Consider the following 22498-nt stretch of genomic DNA (forward strand, 5'->3'; position numbering starts at 1 on the left):
CCAATTGTAAAATAGTACAGGGAGATCAGCTCAGTGCCTTGTGACCACCTAGAGGGGTGGGATAGGGAGGGTGGGAGGGAGACGCAAGAGGGAGGAGATATGGGGATCTATGTATACATATAGCTGATTCACTTTGTTATACAGCAGAAACTAACACACCATTGTAAAGCAATTATACTCCAATAAAGATGTTAAAAAAAAAAAAAAGTACAGTGACAGATGGACTTTCAAAACCTAAAAAAAAAAAAAAACAAAGAAAAGAATCAGGCCTGGATGGTGGCGCAGTGGCTAAGAATCTGCCTGCCAATGCAGGGGTTCGAGCCCTGGTCCAGGAACATCCCACGTACTGTGGAGCAAATAAGCCTGTGTGCCACAACTACTGAGCCTGTGCTCTAGAGCCCGTGAGCCACAACTACTGAGCCCACGCACCACAACTACTGAAGCCTGTGCACCTAGAGCCCGGGCTCCGCAACAAGAGAAGCCACTGCAATGAGAAGCCCGCGCACCTCAACGAAGCATAGCCCCGGCTCGCCGCAACTAGAGAAAGCCTGTGCGCAGCAACAAAGACCCAACGCAGCCAAAAATAAATAAATAAATTTATTTTTAAAAAAAGAAGAAAAAAAAGAATCAGTCCTTTTAATTGGATTGAGCCTAGACCAGGAGCCAAGAATTCAACTCTCAGCCCCACCCTCTACTGACTCACCAGCCACAGGACCTCTTCTCTCTTCTGTCTCGCTTCCCCACGGCCCTCCCAGAAGGTAGAGATGGTGCTCAGAGGCCTTCCTCACAGGGCCACAATAAGGTGTGTGATAAAAATAAAAGCTGCAACTGGCGTTCATGAAGACCTACTATGTGCCATATTCTTCGCATTCATGATCTTAGCCTGCAAACAACTTTCTGAGGTGTTATTACCCTCTTTGTACACATAAGGAAGCTAAAGCTCAGGGCTTTGGATAACTTGCCTCTGGTCACAAGGACTTGGATTTGAACCCAGGTATATTTGGCTCAAAAACCTCTATGCCACGGTGGCTGACTATTATTCCCACCTTCCTCACATCAGTTTCTTTCCCCAGAGAAGAGCTGCAGGTCCACTGGGTGACTGGCTTTCTCACTTTTCTCTCCCTTCTCTCTCCTTCCTCCATTCACCCCTCCACCCTTTCCCGCACTAGTGGGCTTTTAATGTTGGAATTAGGGGTTGAGATCCAACTTTGGTGGGAGGTCAAGCCCATCAGTCCCTCATTCATCCCATTGTGGGTTTGGGAGACCATGTGATTATCTACTTTTCAGATGGCGCCCGTGTTCTCCGCAGAGGCACAGATGGAAAAGGATTCATAAGAGGATTTTCCGAGCATGTGTTTGTGACGTGTTTTGTTACGTCCACAGCATGCAGAATTTAGGAGCATTTGAGGAGTCAGCCCCCACTGCAAAGCACCTTCAGTGCTTCTCCGCTGCCAACTCCCCGTGATGCCCAGGTGCTTCTGCCAAATCCAGGGATATTTAGCACGAACACACCTGCAATATTTGCAAAATAATATGAAAGGAAGAGGGGCATCCCAGCCTCAGCCGCTGTGAACACACAGAGTCTAGGGTGCCGGCCATGCCCTCGCGCTTCCTCTCCTTTTCCCAGTCTGGCTACTGAGATCTTTCTCATGTGCTCTCAGGGATCTGAGTCAGATCTGCGTGTCAGTGGTGCCATTTGCACAAAACTGAGAATTTCCAGGACACACAGAGCCTCCCACTTCTGAGACTCAAAGACATGAGTGTAAATTCTGGGAGTTTCAATGAGACGAAATGGCCCCAAATATTCTTATGTCCCCACCATCCCTCTTATTGGGTTTGGCCTGAATCAAACCTGCCTCAGAGACCAGGACAGTTTCGGAAAATAAGTAGTGCTTAGGGAAGGTCTAAATCTTTTGGGGGCATAACTACAAAGACCCTCTAAAAGTCTGTGGCGGGGTGAAGCGACTTCTTTTACCCTAGTCCTACCCTTTCACCACCCCATTCAACCCACCAGGAGAAAAACCTAGGGGTTACAGGACACTTATCTGGAGCCAAGACCCTTCTTAGTCAGTTAATTCCAGAAATCTCCATAGTGCAACTCAGAATGAGAAGGGATGGAATCCTAAGAATAGAGTTATAATGGACAAGAAATAAAGGCAGCATTTTGTTTATGTGGGGATTAGTCATATTTTCATGTAAAACTGAAGGAAATGAATTCTCACCATGGTGAAGTGTATTTGTTCTTAAGTTACCTTAGAAGGAAACAAGCAACAACCCAGGTTGAAGCCCTTTCCCCACTAACATTCTGTATTAGTCAGGGTTCTGCAGAGAAACAGAACCAACAGGTTGTGTGGTGTGTGTGAGTGTGTGTGTGTGTGTGTGTGTGTTTGTACAGAGAGAGAGAGAGATTTTACTTTAAGAAATTAGCTCATGCAATTGTGGCAGCTTGGAAAGTCCAGAATCTGCAGGGGGCACCGACAGGCTGGAGACCCAGGGAAGAGTTGAAGTTTGGGTCCAGATGTGGTCTGCTGGCAGGATTCCCCCTTCCCCTGGGGAGCTCAGCCTTCTTCTATTAAGGTCAACACTACTACTTCCATTTTCTGCCCCACCGCACGGTTCATGCAGAACCAGAGTACATTCCCATCTTTGACAGAACCAAAGGACCCAGCCAGCTAGAAGCAAAACTCCTTACTGACATTGAGCAGACCCCTGAGACTGGAGTGCTGGGAATGGGTCATCAGGGGATGAGAGGGGTCCAGAGAAACAATAGGACGTATGGGTCTAAGGGGGACACAGCCCCCCACCACCATAAACCTAGCAGTGAGGGCTCATGCGTGAGCAGCAGTTGGACAAAGAGCACAGCATCCAATACACACACTGTTTTACACTTATGGGATCACACTCTCTGTATGGCTCTATAACCACAGAGCCAAAAATAATCTAGATCAGTTGATAACTAACCAAACCCTCAGATATATGAGTGAGCCCAGCTAACATCAGCAGAGCCACCTAGCCAACCACCCCTGATGCAAGAGCAATAAATGCTCAGTGTCATAGGCCACTGCAGTTTTGTGATTGTCATGCTTGTGACGTGGCATTTTTGTGGCAATAGATAAACTGATGCACCTACTTTCCAAGTCAAGGAATGGGCTGACAAATTCAAATGTTGACAGGGAAAGGCAGGTACTATAATCCAGTGAAGAGGTAAAGTGGAGTCTATATTAAACTGGAATAAAACACACCCATCTAAGGTGGACAGCTGGTACTCAGTTCCAACCAGTCACGCCAGGTGGAAATGTTGATTTAGCGTGGCTAAATTAATTTTTCAAGAGAGAAGGGGATTCAGGTTTATTATGAAATGTATTATTTTAAATGTTATCAATACATTTTATTTTCCTTGAAAAGTTGGGCGATAATAACAGAAATGCAAATTAAAACTATACTGAGATATAATTTCTCACCTATCCAAAAGATTAGCAAAAATCAAAAAGTTCAGCAATACACTCTGTTGGTGAAGCTTTGGGAAAAACAGCACCTTTACATATTGCTAGAAGGAATGCAAAATGGTATAACCCCCACGGAAGAGAATTTGGAGATATTTAGCAAAATTACATATTCATTTACCCTTTGATCCAATAATCATACTTCTTGGAATCTATTTCAAATATATACTGGCAAAACTACAAAAGAGATATATGCACAAGGCCACTAATTATAATAGCTAAGAGAGAAAACAACAGAAATGCCACAATCTGGGACTGGTTGAATAAATTATGTGCATCCTTATGATAGAGTAATATATAACTACGATAAGGAATGAGGAATATCTCCATCTTCTACTATGGAGTAATTTCCAAGATACATTACTAAAGTGATTTTTTAAAATTAATTTATTTTTTATTTATTTATTTTTGGCTGCATTGGGTCTTTGTTGCTGCATGCGGGCTTTCTCTAGTTGCGGCCGGCGGGGGCTACTCTTTGTTGCCGTGCGCGGGCTTCTTATTTCGGTGGCTTCTCTTGTTGCGGTGCGTGGGCTTTAGGCCCGCAGGCTTCAGTAGTTGTGGCATGCAGGCTCAGTAGTTGTGGCGCACGGGCTTAGTTGCTCTGCGGCATGTGGGATCTTCCCAGACCAGGGCTCGAACACGTGTCCCCTGCATTGGCAGGCAGATTCTTAACTACTGTGCCACCAGGAAAGCCCTAAAGTGATTTTTTTAAGTGCAGAAAAATGTGTATCATATTCTACTATTTCTATAATAAAGGAAGAGATATACAGATATAAATATATACAGATTTAATTCTATTTTTCAGTGGAAGAATAAACCACAAAAAGTTTTAAGGGTTTTCTATAGGAGAGAGGAAGGTATAGAGTGGGTGAGACAGGGACAGAAGCTAGACTCACTTGCATGTATTTTGTTTTTTAGATATGTCTTTGATGCTATGTAATTCTTTTACATATATTGACAAAATTAATTTTTTTTTTTTTTTTTTTTTGGCCACGCTGCACAGCATGCAGGATCTTAGCTCCCCCACCCAGGGATTGAACCTGTGCCCCTTGCAGTGGAAGCACGGAGTCTTAAGCACTGGACCACCAGGGAAGTCCCAGACAAAATTAAATTTTAAAATATTAATCCCAAATATAAAAAATAAAATGAGGGGCTTCCCTGGTGGCGCAGTGGTTGAGAATCTGCCTGCCAATGCAGGGGACACGGGTTCGGGCCCTGGTCTGGGAAGATCCCACGTGCCGCGGAGCAACTAGGCCCGTGAGCCACAACTGCTGAGCCTGAGCGTCTGGAGCCTGTGCTCCGCAACAAGAGAGGCCGCGATAGTGAGAGGCCCGTGCACCGTGATGAAGAGTGGCCCCCCACTTGCCGCAACTAGAGAAAGCCCTCGCACAGAAACGAAGACCCAACACAGCCATAAATAAATAAATAAATAATTTTTTTAAAAAAATAAAAAATAAAATGAAATAAATGAACCTAACTGTGTATCCATTTTGGTAGCAAAACTATACAGAGAGAAGCTGTAGTAATTTGGCTGCACACACCTACCTCCTGTGAAATACCTTCCTAAATACAAAAAGAACTGTAAAAACAACAACAAAGTAACTGTCTTCAGTAATGATATTGATGGTGATAGTGTGTGGTTCTGCTATTCTAAAACTGTCCTATGGGTAATGCAATATGGGATAAAACTATTGAATAATGACATGATATTTTATCATCCACGGTGTTTCTGAGAACAAAGATTCTGGGTGTGGGAAGAAGGAAATGCAGGTGTTAAGAAGAGTTGAGTAAAAACCATATAATCCTGAAACTGAAAAGGAAGTATTGGTTCAAATTCATAATGTATTTCATGATTGATTAACTAGATTGCTGGAGAGACAGGCAGATAGATAGGTACTCCCTATATTTCCTAGTTCTGTCCACTTAAGAGGACTGGAAACGGTGACAATGCTGATGGCACTGAGCACCCTTAGCACTCATATAAGGGTCTCTATATACCATTTCCCAAGAAAAGGAACCAAAGCTGCCTGGAGAAATAGCTAATTCCAGGTCTGGAACCGGAAATAAATAAGAGGAGCGTAAACATCTAATTGTATCGGAAAGAAAATTATCAAAGACTACTGGGGTTATGCCAACTTGAAAAAAAAACTCCCACTGGCCAAAGATGGGACAATTTGAGCGCCAGTAATAATAATCTTAAAAATAAATAATAAAATAATAAATAATAAAATGAATCATGATAATCATTGCAAGTGAATTCAAACATGTCAACTATGATTAAATCCATGGATTCATAATGATTCTTTAATAAGAGAATTGGAAAAATGTGAATTTTGATGGATATTCCATAATATTAAGGAATCTAGAAGCAATAATGGTAATTGAGGTTATGTTTTTAGAAGAGTTCTTATATTTTAGAGATGAATACAGTCAATCCTCATTATTCACAGATTCTATATTTGTGAATTTCCATACTCACTAAAATTTACTGGTAACCCCAAAATCAATACCCTCAGTGTTTCTGTGGTCATTCACAAACGTGTGAAGAGTGGCAAAAACCTTGAGTCACCTACCCTGCACATTCCAAGCTGAGGTTGATCAAGGGGCCTCTGTCTTCTTGTTTCAGCCTTCATACTATAAAAAAGTGTCCTTTCTGTGATCTATTTAATGTCACATTGTTCACATTTGTGTGCCATTTTTTGTTGGTAATTTCACTGTTTAAGATGGCCCCCGAATTATGTCCTGAAACCATGTTCCTAAGAGCAAGAAGGCTGTGATGTGCCTTATGGAGAATATACGTCTGTTAGATAAACTTCGTTCAGTCATGAGTTATGATGCTGTTGGCCGTGAGTTCAATGTTAATGAATCAATAATGTACATTAAACAAGTTGTCTCTAAACAAAAACACACATAAAACAAGGTTATGTATTTATCGGTGGATGAAAATGTGGCCAGAGGCTCACAGAAACCTACTCCTGTATTTCCCCTGGGAGTAACGGTTCAGTGTTCACTAATTCAGTGCTCATGGTGACTTTATGGAACCTAACTACCACAAACAACAAGAATCGACTCTATTAAAATAGTCGCAGATTATATGGAGCAAAAATACTATGCAACATGAATAAAATATATCTGCTGGCCTGGATTTGGCCCGCAGGACCCAACTGTCAGTCTCTGATCTATTTCAATCTAACCACTACACGGGACAGAAATATTTTCAATCATTCCCTTACTGACAGACATTTTGAGTTGTTCAGTTTTTCACTCTTATGATCGATGCTGCAGCGAACATCTGCACATGTGCAACAGTTTCTCTTGAGAAGACGTGGAGAACTGTAACTGCTGAATCACAGGGTGTGCACGTTTTACATTTTAATAGATGCTGCCAAATGGCCTCCAAAGTGGCTGTACCAATTAATGCTCCCACCAACAGTGTGTGCATGTCTGGATTTCCCACACTCTTGCCAATGCTTAATTCCACAAGTATTTTTGGAATCTGGATCCTGTGTGAGGCACTAATGAGGTGACGGGGGTGGAGAGGAAGCAAAGCAAGATGTAAGCTCCATAAGACATGGCGTCACAGCCCAAAGACGAGGTACTCATCCTCTCCAGATTCACCCAAGGTTCACAGAACAGGATGGTGGGAATAAAGAACAAGCAGAGGATTTTCGAACCTTATGCAGTGCCCCACTCCTCTTAAAACAATAATCCATAAAAATGAATTAATTAGCTTTGGAGTGCTAATATGTGCTATGTCTAGCCCAAGACTGTGTCAAGGGCAAATCTGTTTCATTTTAAAAATAAATTACATTTTTTTCTTATTATATACGGATATCTATTTGACTATGTGTATCCAAAAAAAAAAAAAAAAAAGAGGGGAAAAAAATCCTTTAAACGTGCATGCTACTTAGCCAAGCAATTCTTTTTTTTTTTTTAATAAATTTATTTATTTATTTTTGGCTGCATGGGGTCTTCGTTGCTGCGTGCGGGCTTTCTCTAGTTGCGGCCAGCGGGGGCTACTCTTCGTCGCGGTGAGTCGGCTTCTCATCGCGGTGGCTTCTCTTTGTTTCGGAGCACAGGCTCTAGGCGCACAGGCTTCAGTAGTTGTGGCACAGGGGCTCAGTAGTTGTGGCGCACGGGCTTAGTTGCTCCGCGGCATGTGGGATCTTCCCAGACCAGGGATATGAACCCGTGTTCCCTGCATTGGCAGGTGGATTCTTAACCACTGCGCCACCAGGGAAGTCCCTAGCCAAGCAACTCTTTTCTGCATATATCTTAGGGAAATTATTTGAAAAATTGCAAACATTTAAGCGCAAGGGTGTTCATTTGTAGCACTGTTTAATATCCCCCAAGATGTAAACTACCCAAGTGTTCAAAAATAGAGAATTTAACAGTTAAATATATCAAACACTTTGGAACTGTTAGTTCAATAAAGTGTTAAATAAATGGAACTGTTAGGAAGTATTATGCAGCCAGCAGAAATGATTTATTTGTTGTCGCGGAAAGATATTTGGAAAGTAGTATTGTGCACCCATTTGTTCATTCCCTCACCAAGTGCATGCTGAGCACCTACCGTGCTGGGTGCTGGAGACAAAGTCATAACACGTGCAGGCAGAGTCCTTGCTCTGGGGATCCGAACTGTCTTGTCCCTCTTGCCTGCACTATGGACTACACAGGCAGGCTTCTCCAGCCTGGATCTGAGCACACGACTAATTCTTTGCTATTAAGCTCTTTGTGATTTCACGAGCACTAATGGATTGATTGCTTCTAATTCTTACACCATGTATAACTATGCTCCACTCGCTTAAAGTTTCTCCTTTCCAGTATCGTGGTACTTAGACTCATGGGAAGACAGGTTATCTTAACCACAGAACCAGCAGAGCAGACTTCCCTTTCCCAGCACCACTCTCTGAGGGAAAGCATCTAAAATAGTGGCAATACCGTGCCCGAGGGGTGAAAACAGTCCAGGCTCAGAGTCCCTGTTTTGCTTTCTTGGCACCTGCCTTACCGTCTCCCCACCTCTGTGTGTTCCCATCAGTAAGACGAGCAGGGAGGGTTGATGATAAATGAATCCCAACCACACAAGGGCTAAGATGATGCCTGGCACACAGTAGTTACCCTTCAGATATGAGCCCCCCTTCTCATCTTCTATTTTCCTGTCAAAGATTGGTTTCATCCACAGAAATCACTAGTATGAAAAGTAGAGGTATGTGGAATTCAGCTGGGATTTTCTTTTCTTTCTATCTCACAACTTTGAGGAAAAGAGTGGTCTGGCTTACCCACAGGTTCTCTGAAAATGGTCACCAATACTGTCTGATGGTTAGCGAGTGATCCAACTGTAGAGACACATATACATTCAAGGCTTCTCCCTTCTACAAATAGACGTCAGCACATGACACAGGCAAGTGTCTGCCCTTATCTACTTCCAAAACACAAGTCCCTTGTCCCTGCTTCCGATCTCTCCAGTGTATGAAATGGTGTGGGTGGGAGAAGGAGAACAGGAGTATATAGAAGAGGACCTGAAAGGGAACCACAGGCACAAGACTCAGGACTGGCAATCAGGCCACTCCATCCACCTGGCCTCTGTGATGGCTCAGAGATGTGCACGTCAAGCCAGTGGTTTGCAATTCTAAGATTTGCTTGGATTTTCTTCTTTCTGCTAGGGTGGTTTAGTTGGGAGAATATAAGCCTGGGACTGCTGGGAACCACTGTGTTAAGAAATTCTTCCTGGGAAGCAAGCAGAGCCAAGTGATGGGAGGAGAGCGATCAAATCCTAATGACATTGTTTGAGTCCTCTGGATCCAAGCTTACCTGAAGCCAAATCTATGCCTGGGCTCCAGTTATATGAGGCTAAATCAACCTCTCTCTCTCTCTCTCTCTCTCTCTTTCTCTCCGTTGAGGCTCCTTCTAAAAGGATGCATATGCAAAGAGTTTATTTGACAAGCATCCCAGAACACACCAGCAGGAGACTGGGGAAGGGAGACAGGGAAGAGAAGGTACATTACTGAGCAGGTAACTGCTAAAGGTCACCTTGGGCTCAGTCCCACTCAGGAACTCCGGGAGACCTCATGGAGCATGTATTTCAGAGCCATCCCACCTGAGGGGCAAGGGAGCTGGGGTATTGACCCACCTCTCTGCCTGTTGCTGTGTCAGGCTGCTCCTGGGGGGCCTTGGTACCCTTCATGGCTGACCCACTGTGAGAATGGGCAAAGCAGGCTCCTTGGGCAGCCATGGGGGCCGGCAGCAGGCAGTCAAAGTGGTCTGCCCTGTACTAAGGGGAAATGGGTGGAATCCTCTTGTTTTGTTTTGTATCCTTTTGGCGCCAGGCGGGGGGATGGGGGGCAGGTTAAGCTAGGCTTCCAGCCATTTGCCTAAATCATCCTGACTAATGTATGTAACACTTCCACCCAAGTCAGAAATCAGCTTAGAGTGTTCCTGGGATAAAAGAGCCCTGGATTTCTTCCTTGACCTAACCCCATCCCAGACATGACACCAGCCTGGTTACAGGAGGAACTCTTACCAATGATCTCTTCTGTGCCTTGCACACACGCAGACACAGCAAACTTGTTCATTCAGACATCCCTGAGTAGGAGCAATGGCCAACCCTGTACCCGTCCAGAGTCAGCCAGCCCTCCAGGAAACAGCACTGTTCCTATGGCTCCCTGCTCCAGGCCGGGCCCTGGGCTCGGGTGACCACCCACAGTGACCACAACCGGCAAACAGCAGGCCCAGCCGCCCTTTGGCTGCTGCCCACAGCAGCTGTCATGAGCTTATACCTGCAACGTGCCTCCAAGGAGACAAAAACCTCCCACCAAGAGAGCCAGGGAACCGCTGGCCCCCTATGCTCTGAGGGGTAGGGGCCAGGAATCCAAGCTGTAGTCATAACAATTCTCTCTCCCACCACGGAGGGATGCCTGGGACAGAGGGAGGAAGGTGTAGTGCATGTGTCTTCTCCTACAAGTTTGCTTTGAGGTGATAAATATCTTTTGTTTCTATTGTGAGTGAGATCTTTCTTTTCCATTATTTTTTCTAAGTGGTTACTGTTGGAAATAGGAAAGCTATTGATTTTTGTACATTTATTTTGTGACTGGCTGCCTTACTGAACTCTCATTATTTCTAATAGTGTTTCAGTTCAATACTCCGAAAGCAAAAAAATTTTAGGCGATGTGACAAAACTGACCAAAAAACATGTGAAATCAGCCACCATTCTATTTGTTCTGAGATGGATTTAAAAAATCAAGATAGAAACAAAATCCCACTCAGGCTACCTGCAAGTAGTCTGTTCCCACCCACCCCATCCCAATGTTCCCGTTCCCCTCCCCTCACACCACCCCTGGGGAAAGTCTACTCCCCTGTGTTGTGTGTGTGTGTGTGTGTGTGTGTGTGTGTGTGTGTCTGACTGCACCTCGCAGCATGCGGGATCTTAGTTCCCTGACCGGGGATCGAACCCGTGCCCCCTGCAGTGGAAGTGCAGTCTTAACCACTGGACCACCAGGGAAATCCCTCTCCTCTGTTTTAAAGAAAGTCTTTGAGACCCACACTCAGAAAAGTCCTTTGTTGGGGCAAACAGTCCAACCCTAAGCTTTTCTGGACTGTCAGGCTCGGGCAGGGGTCCTAGCCGTGAGAAGGGCCGTGACCCAGCCTTTCACCCATCACTCCAGCTCCCCTCCAAGCAGCCCTGTAGCCTCACTGAGTACCTCCTGTGGGCCAGGTCTGGGAATGTGAGAACCTCGCACTCTTGGATATACATTTTGTTGTTGTCTCATTCTTTTCTTTGTAGGATGTAGCCACACAGGCAATGCCCTGCCCAGATGCCCTCCAATCCCTTTCACAGCTGCTGTGAAACCCTCTGGCTTCTGTGTGATCTGGCTTCTGATGCCTGCACCCGCGACTCCCATTGGAGGACTGCCCTCAGGCGACTACAGCTGCTTTGCCCGCACCTGCAGAGATCGGAAATGCCTGGGAGGTGATGTCCCCCCAAGGCAGCCCTGAGCCAGTGACTGACAGGTGCGGTTGTCTCAGGCTCCAAGACGGACTCACAGCCCAGCGCTCCCCTGCAGGGGCAGGATGAAGCCACCTGCTGCGGGTCTACATCTGAGCTCTTGCCCTGCCCCTCCCAGACTCCCTGACCTATCCCCCAGGGAGCCCATCTTCAATGCATCACTGGCACGTAAGTCTTCATCTCATGGTTTGCTTCTGGGGAATCCAACCGAAGACACAGAGCAAGCCTCTGACCCTCCACAGCCTTAGTTTCCCCATCTGTCAGGGTGGCATAATTAGAAAGTCTCCTGAGAAAAGGGTTAGGATTCTGTTATAGACTGAATTGTGTCTCCCCAAAATTCATATGTCGAAGTCCCAACCTCAATGTGACTGTATTTGAAGATGGGGCCTATGAGGGGGTAATTAAGGTTAAATGAGTTCATAAGAGTGGAGCCCTGATCCAAGAGGATCGTGTCCTTATAAGAAGAGACACCAGACCCCTCTCCCCCTACCCCATGCACACACTCCAAGGAAAGGCCATGTGAGGACATAGAGAGATGGCGGACTCCAAGCCAACAGAAGAGGTCTCAGAATGAAACTGAATTTACTAGCATCTTGATCTTGGACTTCCAGCCTCCAGAACTGTGAGAAAATAAATATCTGTTGTTGAAGCCACCCAGCCTGTGGTATTTTGTTACAGCAGCCCGAACTGACTAATACAGATTCCTTCACCTGCTTTCTGCCTGGGATCCTGGAAAAGCCTCTTCTGCCTCATTCAGATGACCCCTCACCACAAAACAAAAGGACTGTGGCTCTGGGAGCAACTCTGCCTCACTCCAGGGAAAATAAAATAAAATTGAAGCCATAGACCAGAGGTTGGCAATTTTTTCTGTAAAGAGCCCGATAGTATATACCTTAGGCTTCACAGGCCATGTGGCCTCCGTCACAACTACTCGGTTCTGCTGTTGCCTTGCAAAAGCAGCCCCAGACGGTACGCGAATGATGGGTTTGGCTGCGTGCCCATTAAGCTTTACTTAGAAAAACAGGCCACTGAGGGCAGCCGTTCGCTGACCCCTGCCACAGGCTCTTTGAACTGGGAGTTTAGCAAACATCAGATCCAGCACCGGATGGCAAGACGAGGACCAGCGCAGAGGGTGGGAGGGATTTGTCCAAGGTTCCCCGGGGAGCTAGTGGCAGTGAGACTAGAAATGGATGGCCCACTCCTTGTTTCTACCCCGTGGTTCAGAACCGAAGTGTATATGGGTAGGGCTGGATCCTGAGGGCTTCTGTGACTGTTGAAGATAGAGGATGACATGCTGCCCCAGGAGGAGAAGGAAAGGGGCAAAGTCAGCCAAGAGCCAGGCGTGGAGACAGTTGTCAGCATTCCCACCTGAGGTCAGCCTCTGAGGAGGCACAATAAGGGGCAACCATAAGGCAGAAGATGGCACTGGGCTTCCCTGGTGGCGCAGTGGTTGAGAATCTGCCTGCCAATGCAGGGGACACAGGTTCGAGCCCTGGTCTGGGAAGATCCCACATGCCACGGAGCAACTGGGCCCGTGAGCCACAACTACTGAGCCTGCGCATCTGGAGCCTGTGCTCCGCAACAAGAGAGGCCGCGATAGTGAGAGGCCCGCGCACCACGATGAAGAGTGGCCCCCACTTGCCGCAACTAGAGAAAGCCCTCGCACAGAAACGAAGACCCAACACAACCAAAAATAAATAAATAAATAAAAATTTTTTAAAAAGAGAGAGAACTAGTTTAAAAAAAAAAGAAGAAGAAGATGGCACTGACCCATGAGCTCTGGGACCCCATTGCTCTTCAAAGGAAAATGAAAGGCTGGCCCCTCCCCCTGCCAAGGCCAAGGTGAGGGGCTGAGGGGAGAGGAGTCCCAGTGGCTGAGTGTGCAGAGAATAGCTGAGGAGAGACCCTGGGATCACACCTCCATGATCGGACTGCTTACCTGCACAGGTGTGACCCAATCCTTGCTCTCACAGGCCTGAAGCCTATTTTGAGCCTCCTTTTTTTTTTTTTTTTTGGCCACACCACACGGCTTGTGGGATCTTAGTTCCCCAACCACGGATCGAACTCAGGCCCCGGCAGTGGAAGCGCGGAGTCCTAAACACCGGACCGCCAGGGAAGTCCCATATTTTAAGCCTATTTTGAGACACACCAGCTGCACACACTCTGACCTGTGGCTTCACATTTTGCAGAGGCGGTGTAGGGATTGCAGCCTCCAGGAGAAGCAGGGCCACAGGCCCCAGGAGAAGATAAGGGGGACCTGGAGCCGTCAGGACCTGTGGCCTCCTCTCTCTCTCAGTGCCCCACTGTCTCGACTCTGCTGCCACAGACCACTGGGTTCAGATGGGGACCTCTCAACAGATGCAGGGAAGGGGGCACCTCGTTCACAGCAATGACCTTCTGAGAGCTGGGAGACTCCCTCTGGCCCCCAGAGTCTCCTTAGGGCCCCTCGGAATCCTGGGCCCACTCGGCAGCCTCCATCCTTACAATCTCCCAAGTCAAAGCCTCAGGTTTTCAAGAAAGAAATGTTCAGGTTTGGAAAGAGAAGGCAATGGGGACCTTTGGGCCCTAGCAGAGGACTGATTCTATTTGGAATTCTGTAACCACCTCAAGGCCAAGGAAAAAGGACCCAAGCATATCACCAGCACCCGAGAGACAGATTTTTTTTAACTCTTGGTATCAACAAGATTTTGGTCTTCAGTCATCTCAAATTAAATAAAACCTAAGCAGCAGGAGTTATTGTAGATACGCAGAGTAAAGAAAGAAGGGGAAGAAAGAGCTTTGCATCACGTGAATTTTTTGCCGCAGAAACTTAATGAGAAACACACCACATTTCCAGAACCCTCTTTCTAGTCAGGGCTCCCGCTGAGATAAAAGGTCACAAGAAGAGAAGGAGGGAGAGCAGGCGGGAGCTGGGGCTGGGAGCAAGCAGGCACTTTTACTGGAAAACAGGCCCAAATTTCATACACGCTGCTATCGGCCTAAGAGTCTAGACTGATGATTTTCTTTGGATGCCAGATGTGAAGGGCTTTCATAAAGGAATCTCAAACATCACGCATTTAAAAACAAATCGACCCAAGCTGCATTCACTGATGCAATGGAGAACTTTCTATCCCAGACAGCAGGGAAAACACAGCCTGGTCGGGAGAGTCCTGAACTCGGCTGTGCATCACACTGCTGCCCCCTGCAGGCCATGAGCGGCAGGGCACCCGGAAGCCAGCCAAGGCTGGGGACCCTGGGCTGAGCCACGCCTCCGCCAGCCGATGGAGACTTTCTGACCATCTGGCCGAAGACGGCTGGAGAATGGTCCTCTACAAGGTGCCAGATCGTGGCTGGAAGGACTGCGCTGGGCCTGCACCTCAGCATGACATACATCAATCAATCTCATTTAATCTCTAACCTGGCAAGGTGGAGATGTTGCCCCTGTAAAGTACAGGGTCCAAGAAGTTGAGTGATTTGCCCAGTGGGTGCAATTGGCTTACTCAGTATTGGCATTTGACACCAGTGCCCCTTCCCTGACCCTGTGTGCTGCGGCCATCACTGCCGGGATGCCCCTTCTCAGGGAAGATGATGATGTCACTGGACCTCCGTTATCCAAACCTGATCAGACCAGCAAGGAGGAAGCTCTGCCTGTGAGGCCTGCAGGTCCAGGCTGGGGGGCTGCACGTCCTGCGGCCTCAGGCTGGGAGTGGCCCAGGACTCAGGGATGCTATTCCTGCCGTAAGGCTGGAGGGGGGCTCCTTGACCGCACACCCAGCCAGGGCTCAGGGAGGGTTTGTAGAGCAAGGAGTGTCCCGGCCACCCTCTAGCCTCTGGAATCTCCCAACAGTCCTGCACTTCTCCTGTCTTGGCTGTCTTGGGCTGCTACCCACCCCCCTGCCTTTACACAGGGACTGACTCTGTAAACATCACCCTGAGATTACCCTTGACCAGAGACATCCCACTTGGCGGCAGCTACAAATCACGATGCCAGACACTCGGGATCAGTGACCTTTAGAAGAGGCGGGGCGTGGCAAGGACCCCACAAGTGACTCACGTTTGATCTAGTGTGAAAGGACCTCTGCCCCCACCGCCCCAGGCAGCCCAGCCCTGCTCCACGCCCTCTGGCTTGCCCGATCCCCGCAGTCATGGGGACTAGACAGGATGCTCTGGAGAGTGTTTGGTTTTCTGCCAGTGCTGTTGACTTAAGACGCTGTGTGGACCCTTGGGCATTCCTTCCTTTTCTGAATCCTCCTAAAGTGGTCCAGTCACCTCTCTGGCCCCATCTCTCCATGGGGCTTTTTCTCTCAAAGGAAGGGCTGCCTTGTTGAGCCCAGGACACCCCTGGGCTTTTGCACAAGCCGCTCCTCTGCCTGGAAGCCCTTCTAGCCTTCATCACTTGCCTGACTCGGGCTTGTCACCAAGCATCAACCCTCCCACGGAGAGTTCTTCCCTCCTCTCCTCCCCTTACCCCTTGGGCCGAGTACCCACACACACACACACTCTGAGCTCCACCATGCCACCTACCCTCGCCTTCCTCTGCTGGCAACATCACCATGCAGTCACCTGGCCACTGGTTCGTCTTCCTGTTTCTAGAGGCCAGCTGGAAAGCCCTTCGCAAATATTTGGCTGATTCCCTAATCTCTTTGCATCTGGATGCCACTGCCCTTATGTTCCTGCTGAATTGGAAACTGGGACTTGGGACCTGACCATGGACTAAATATTTGCCTTTGGAGTTGTCCTCCAAAGGAGAAGAGGTTTCTTTCCCAGTCCACTCCCTCCCCAGGGCACCTGGGCGGCAGGGAGAGGGGCCAACTTTATCATCCCTCTATCACTTGGCCAGAGGTGCGTGTTGGGCCTAAGGGGGAGCAGCCACTCAAGGGAGGTGTCCCTGAGCCACAGTTCCAGGTCCACCCCTGGCCGGGCTGACCCTCTCGAGCCACCTCTTCCCGGCAGGCTTGGCTGGGGTTATTAGAGTGTGTCTCTGGGAGCTGAGGACGGAATGTGCCACAGCGGTGCAGCTCCTTTTGTTTGCTCCTGGAACTGCTGTCTGGAGAATCTGACTGAGAGAGGCCTTGTTCATAGTTCCTGCATAAAATCTAAGGAGAGCTGTATAACGTATCAGTCATTTACACCTTAATGAAAACAAATGAATGCAATCTGGTTATTGAATCCCAGAACCTGAGGATCAAAGGGAGCCTTCAACCAGCACCCTTTCTGTCCACCCTTCTGTCCAGCTGGCTTCCATCCTGTCCGTCAGTGCTGCTGCCGTAACTCGATACGTTTATAAAACACATCTCCTAGCCCCCTTCTCACACCCTTTGCTCTTTCTTAATGAATTGAAAATTAAAATGCTAACCATGATCCTTGTTAATACGGGCATCCCTCCGTGAAATTACAAAAAATTGAAAAGGCACCAGGTCCAATGCCCACCTGGTACAGACCCTCCCTCATCTCCTAGACGAAGCCCTGTGAACTGGGAGGCTCCCAGACCCCCTGGGGTCTTTCAGAGAAGAGAAAGGAGAGAGGGTCCACCTCACTGGCCCACGGTGGGAGGTAACAGCTCTGAGGTGATGAAGAGGCCATCCGCCTCAGGAAGAATGTCTTATATTTTCTAATTCCCCATGCCCAGAATGACTGCAGTCAACTGGGCCCAAACAGGTCACCGACAAGCATACCTGGAAATGTCACCATCCCTAAAGAGGCCAAGTGGTGCCTGGGGGTGGAGAGGCCCCTCACCTCATCCACCCTCCCTACAGCAGGACACACAGAGCAGGGAGCTCCCATCCTGCCTTTCCAGCTCTCCCGCCACCCTCCTCTCTTCCCTTCCATCCCAGGAGGGAGAAGCAGATGGGAGTGAAGTACAGCTGAGCCCAAAGAGGAGCCTTGAGGCTGCAAGTGTGTATAAACAGAGGCGAGAACCACAGGGGAAACTACTTTGAAGTCTCCATCTGGTAACAAATGAAAATGTGGAAGATAAGGCACATGGTTTCCCACTGCAGCAATTTGTCTTTGATCGGAAGAGGCCATCTCGCTTATTGGGGAGGGGGCTAGGTCTTGAAGCCACAGGCCTGGGTTTGAAGACTCCTTGTGCCACTAACTAGCCTGCTGGGGGTCTAGAAGCACTGCCTCACAGGGTGTGGGGAGATTTTTGAATGATGAAACACTTAGCACCGTGCCTGGCACATGATAAATGCTATCCAGGAGCAGGAAGAAGAATAAATAGTGTAACGAAGACTTGGCGCCATGGGTAGAGCTGCAAGAAGCATATGGAGCACCTTATGGTCTGCAAAGCTCTCTGGGTTCTGTTCTTAACACCTGATGCTCTAGGAGGCTCAAGCTGTCATCATCCCCACATCACAGAGGAGAAAACTGAGGTTTCAAAGTGCCAAGAGACTTGCTTGTCATCCACATGGATTGCCCAAATGGAAAGCAAAACAGAAGACCAGGAAAGGAGAGTAGGTCTGACGAGGCCATCCAGAATTTCGCCAGCAGAAAATCTAGAAAGCCATTCCTTGCCGATTTGCACCATACACATTTGGGGTCTTGTGGGTGCAGGGTTGTGTTTACACATCAGGGGTACCATGATCTTTCCAGAGTCCGACTCCAGCTGCGTGTGCTGCGCCCGCCCCCCACTGCCGCAGATAAATGCAGACAGGGCAGGGAGGAGAGCCTACGCACGTACTTCCCGTTTCCCTGCTAGTTTCAGGGCATTCAGACCTCATGAGGCCAACTGGACATTCAGCCCAGGGCTTGACAATGCACCAAGGCAGATCTTGGCAGGCCCGCACGTGGATATCACCGTCTTTCATGTGTCCAGGTCTCCCCACCCCCATCACGTTTTCGGTTCGAGATACCAGTACATTCGCCTACCCTCTGTGCACGTGCAGCCACCGCAAACGCTTCGAGTTGCCCGTTTATGCCTGCATCCGAGCTCCACCTAGTGGCAGATGTTGGGCACGGCGTCCAAGTGTGCATTTTCTTCCAGAGCCATTTGCCTACACTGAGTCATTGAGTGCGAAGTGGACACTTTGAACTCAGCACCCCTGAGGCCCTGGTCCTCTGCGACCCTGTCCATGTAATCTGCCCTGTGCCAACCCCTTAGCTTTAACCATGCCGGGAAGCCTGAAGGCACTAACTGGCTAATTATAAACCCTGCCCAAGACTGCTCATCCTCCCTCTTGCTCTCAAAGCCCACGGAGCGCTGTGATGTCCCAAAGCCTTGGCCAGAGCTGAAGTGGCAGCCACCTGACATAGTAGAAAGTGTATAAAGGTAAGCATCCAAAGACCTGAGTTCTAATTTCACTGTCTTCACCTGAGAGCTAGGTGGACTCGATAAGTCATCCAAGTGCTCCAAATCCACCCGTCCCCTTCTGTGTAACTAGGATAAGACTCAGCCTCAATATCACATCAAGTCATGGTGAATGTGCTGAACAAACGTATGATATTTCTCTGCAAGAATCCAACAAACAAGCCAAGTGAATTTCTACATGTTTTAAAGAAATAGGTGGCAATCCTTATGCCCTGTTTTTCCTTGCCTTTGTAGATGCTGGTTTCTCAGCCTGGCATGCTCTTTGCCCCACTCCTCTTAGCTAATCCCTCCCTCATACACCCATCACCTCCTCCAGTAAGCCCTCCCTCCTCCCTCCCCTGAACTGAGTACCTCCGTCTCTAGCTCGCACAGCACACTGCTATGGCTCTCGTCACACTTTGTTGTCGTCATCTGTTCCTCTTCTCTTCACTTGACATGCTCTTTCAGGGAGGGGACTGTCTTCTTTACTCTTGTGTCCTTGCTGCCCAGCACAGAGTCCAGTATACAGTAGGCTCTCAATCCCGCTTTGTGTTGAAAGACTGAAAAAAACTGAACGAAATAAACAAATGGGTCATGAGGATGTTCTCTGTAATCTTCCAGAGGCCTTTCTGTTTTAGATCTGAAATCCACCTGCATTTTTATGTATATGTGAGGTAGAGGTAAAGATAGACTTTTTCCTATATAGATATGCGGTTGACCCAATACATTTATTAAAAAAGACCATCTTGTCCCCACTACATGGCAGGGTCACCTTTGTCATAAATCAGGTGACTGTATATGCGTGCGTCAGTTTCTAGACTTTATTCTGTCCCATTGGTCAGTTATTCAACCAGGTTTCTGAGGCAAATACCCCATTACAGACATTTTCTATGCAAATAAATAACAAAGTTTATGCCAATGACAATTTTAAGCAGTGCCACGCCCACTTGGGAGCCCAAGGGGTGGACAGAGCCGGAGTAAGTGGCCAGGCTGTGAGCTCAGGGAAGGTTACAGCCAGCTCTGAGAGTCTGTGCACCTCATGGAACCAAACAAGGGGTGCATTGTCCCTGTAAAAAGAGGGGAAGCAGAAAGGCAAGCCAGGGCCCCAAGTCAGGAGGAACCAGGCATCGCCTGAAGTCCATGACAAGAGCCAAGGGAATGCGTACACCGCTTGGGGCTGAGCCCACTGGTACCTGTTGCTACGGCATCTGGCTCTCGGCCCTGCAGGCAGCTTTTAGGAAGGCTCCCCTACGGAGTAGCTCAGGGCATCAGGAGGCTTCTGACAGCTGGGGCTGGGAAGGCTGCAGAGAATCAGGGAGGGAAGGATATTGAGAAAGGCCCCAGTTCCTCTTTGACTTCACTTGGGAATCTCAAATGAGTGACGAGGCTGAGGGAAGGGGAGGGGAGGGGAAGGGAGGGGAGGTGGGATCTAATAGCAGGGCATGTGGCCTTCCTAAAGTAGCGGTGCTGCCACAGCGGAACGGGGCCCAGAGTTGCCAGCTCTTCCAGTTTTCCAAGAGAAGCTGCAAATCCAAACTTGCACGCCAGATTTTCAACTATTGGCAGCTAATTATTTTTAATTGTAAACACCGTGAGTCACATAAAACACACCTGCAGGCCATATTTGATCGTATCTGATTGGTATCTGATTGGTTTCTTTGAAATCAATAGAGGAAGAAACAAACTATTTTATCCTTGAGTCCTGGGTATTGTTCAGATATCAGGAGAGTGTGGAGGTGGTGTCCCCTATACACTGAGAAAATTTATTGTGAAAATAAGAAAAAATAAAAAAATAAACGTGTCCCCCCCTGCTGTGTTACTTTTCCAAGTATAATTGCATCTTAATAATCTGGGGCTAATTTTGAAGGTAATAATTGTTTGATTCTCACTTTGGGTTTGTGTTGATTATTTTAGAAAATGTGTTGAAGCATATTTTATTTTCCAATCTTGTACCATTTCAATGAAAATTCGTTACCAACAGAGCTTTCTGAACTGAAAAGGAAGAAATGGAAAATACACAACTGTATGTAAATAAAGTAAACAGGCACGCTAAATAAATAAATTCTTTGTACATGAGGTATCTGGCCCATACTGATGAAATATAAATAAGGGAATATTTCAGCCTTAGAAATAGAACAAAAAACTATGGTAAGAATAAGTAAATGAAATGATACTATGTCAAGGATCATTTGGGACGGCTATGGTGTAGGAGAGAAAGCATTAGAATCATAAGATCTGGTTTAAGTCCAGATTCTGCCCTTCTGGATAAATTACTTAACTTCTGGATGATAAGATTATATATTCCTGCCCTGTTGGAATCATTCCTTTGGCCAATAAAAAGAGCAGAATCGAGTACATTTACATGTAGGTGAAGCTTCAAGAGCTTGTGAAAGCTTTTCTGTGCTTTTCTTTCCTTTTGATACAGTGATCAGCAACATTCCAGGTGGTGGATACTCTGTCATCAGAGTTCTATCATGAGAACAATGATGCAGAAGAGGGTCTCAGAGCAACCCACCATGGACTTGAATATGAGCAAGAAATAAACCTTTATTGTCTTAAGCCATTGAAATAGGGTGGGCTACTTGTTACTGCAGCACATTGTACCCCATCTCCACCCCAGTCTGTAAACAGAATCCTTATCTTTAGAGGAAATTTAAAAATACCTACCTTAGAGCATAGTGATGCATGTTACCTCACCCAGCAATGAGTACCCTGAATTACTCATTTTTCTAAGTATACCACATACTTCATGTCCTCTACTCCCCATTATATATTTTACATATAATTATATGTTGATATTTTTGTTATATTGTGTTTCCTGAAGACAGGAATCCTGTCTTTTCATCTATAGATCTCAAATAACAACAACAAAAATCATGCCATTTCAAGTTGGGCTTTTTGCACCCAAAGCAAAATACATCATTCAAGGCACCATAAGAAAGACATCCTAAGCTCATCTTCCTGCTACAGAAAGAGACGGCATTTGGTGGGGGCCGGAAAGAGTCCAATCGCTGAACAGCCCAACCGCAGTGCAGAACCGCAGCCCAGCTTGAAGGGCCAGATGCGAAGGGGAGACCAAAATGAAAGCTATCAACAGAATAAAAGAACACACAGGCAGGAAAACAGCAGGAGGGCTGCAGAGAGAGAGAGAGAGGCAGGCACAGGGAAACAGACCAAGAACATGAAATGTGCTGTCACTGATTTGCATGTTGGACTGGGCCGATACACACCATTTTTGGAGTAGAAAATGAGAAAGCATGTTTTTTAATGAACAAGAGAAGAGAGTATGCAGGCAGATTCAGGATAACCTGGGAAAGGGACCAATCTCTTCCAGTCAAAATTAAATCCCCACAAAAAGAGGGGGTGGGTACGTGAATAAAGACCCATTTTATTTATTTCTTTTTAATTTAATTTTTTATTTTTGGCTGCATTGGGTCTTCGTTGCTACGCGCGGGCTTTCTCTAGTTGCGGCGAGCAGGGGCTACTCTGTGTTGTGGGGCACGGGCTTCTCACTGCGGTGGCTTCTCTTGTTGCGGAGCACGGGCTCTAGGCGCAGGGGGCGTGGGCTCAGTAGTTGTGGCTCGCGGGCTCTAGAGCACGTGGGCTTCTGTAGTTGCAGCGCACGGGCTTAGTAGTTGGGGCGCACAAGCTTTGTTGCTCGACGGCATGTAGGATCTCCCTGGGCCAGGGATCGAACCCGTGTCCCCTGCATTGGCAGGCGGATTC

At 47.4% G+C, this 22498-nt stretch overlaps 1 protein-coding gene across 1 annotated transcript in view; it reads right to left on the minus strand.

Moving 5' to 3' along the window:
• ZNF621 (zinc finger protein 621) overlaps positions 1–22498 on the minus strand; it is a 289130-nt gene that overhangs the window by 227470 nt on the left and 39162 nt on the right. The window contains exons 8-9 of the transcript XR_009505808.1: positions 19966–20073; positions 19145–19342 (exon numbers count right to left, since the gene is read on the minus strand). The gene's annotated coding sequence lies outside the window, so the exon portion shown is untranslated. The remainder of the gene's footprint in view (positions 1–19144; positions 19343–19965; positions 20074–22498) is intronic.

Source organism: Balaenoptera ricei, chromosome 11, assembly GCF_028023285.1.
Source record: "Balaenoptera ricei isolate mBalRic1 chromosome 11, mBalRic1.hap2, whole genome shotgun sequence".
NCBI lineage: Eukaryota > Metazoa > Chordata > Mammalia > Artiodactyla > Balaenopteridae > Balaenoptera > Balaenoptera ricei.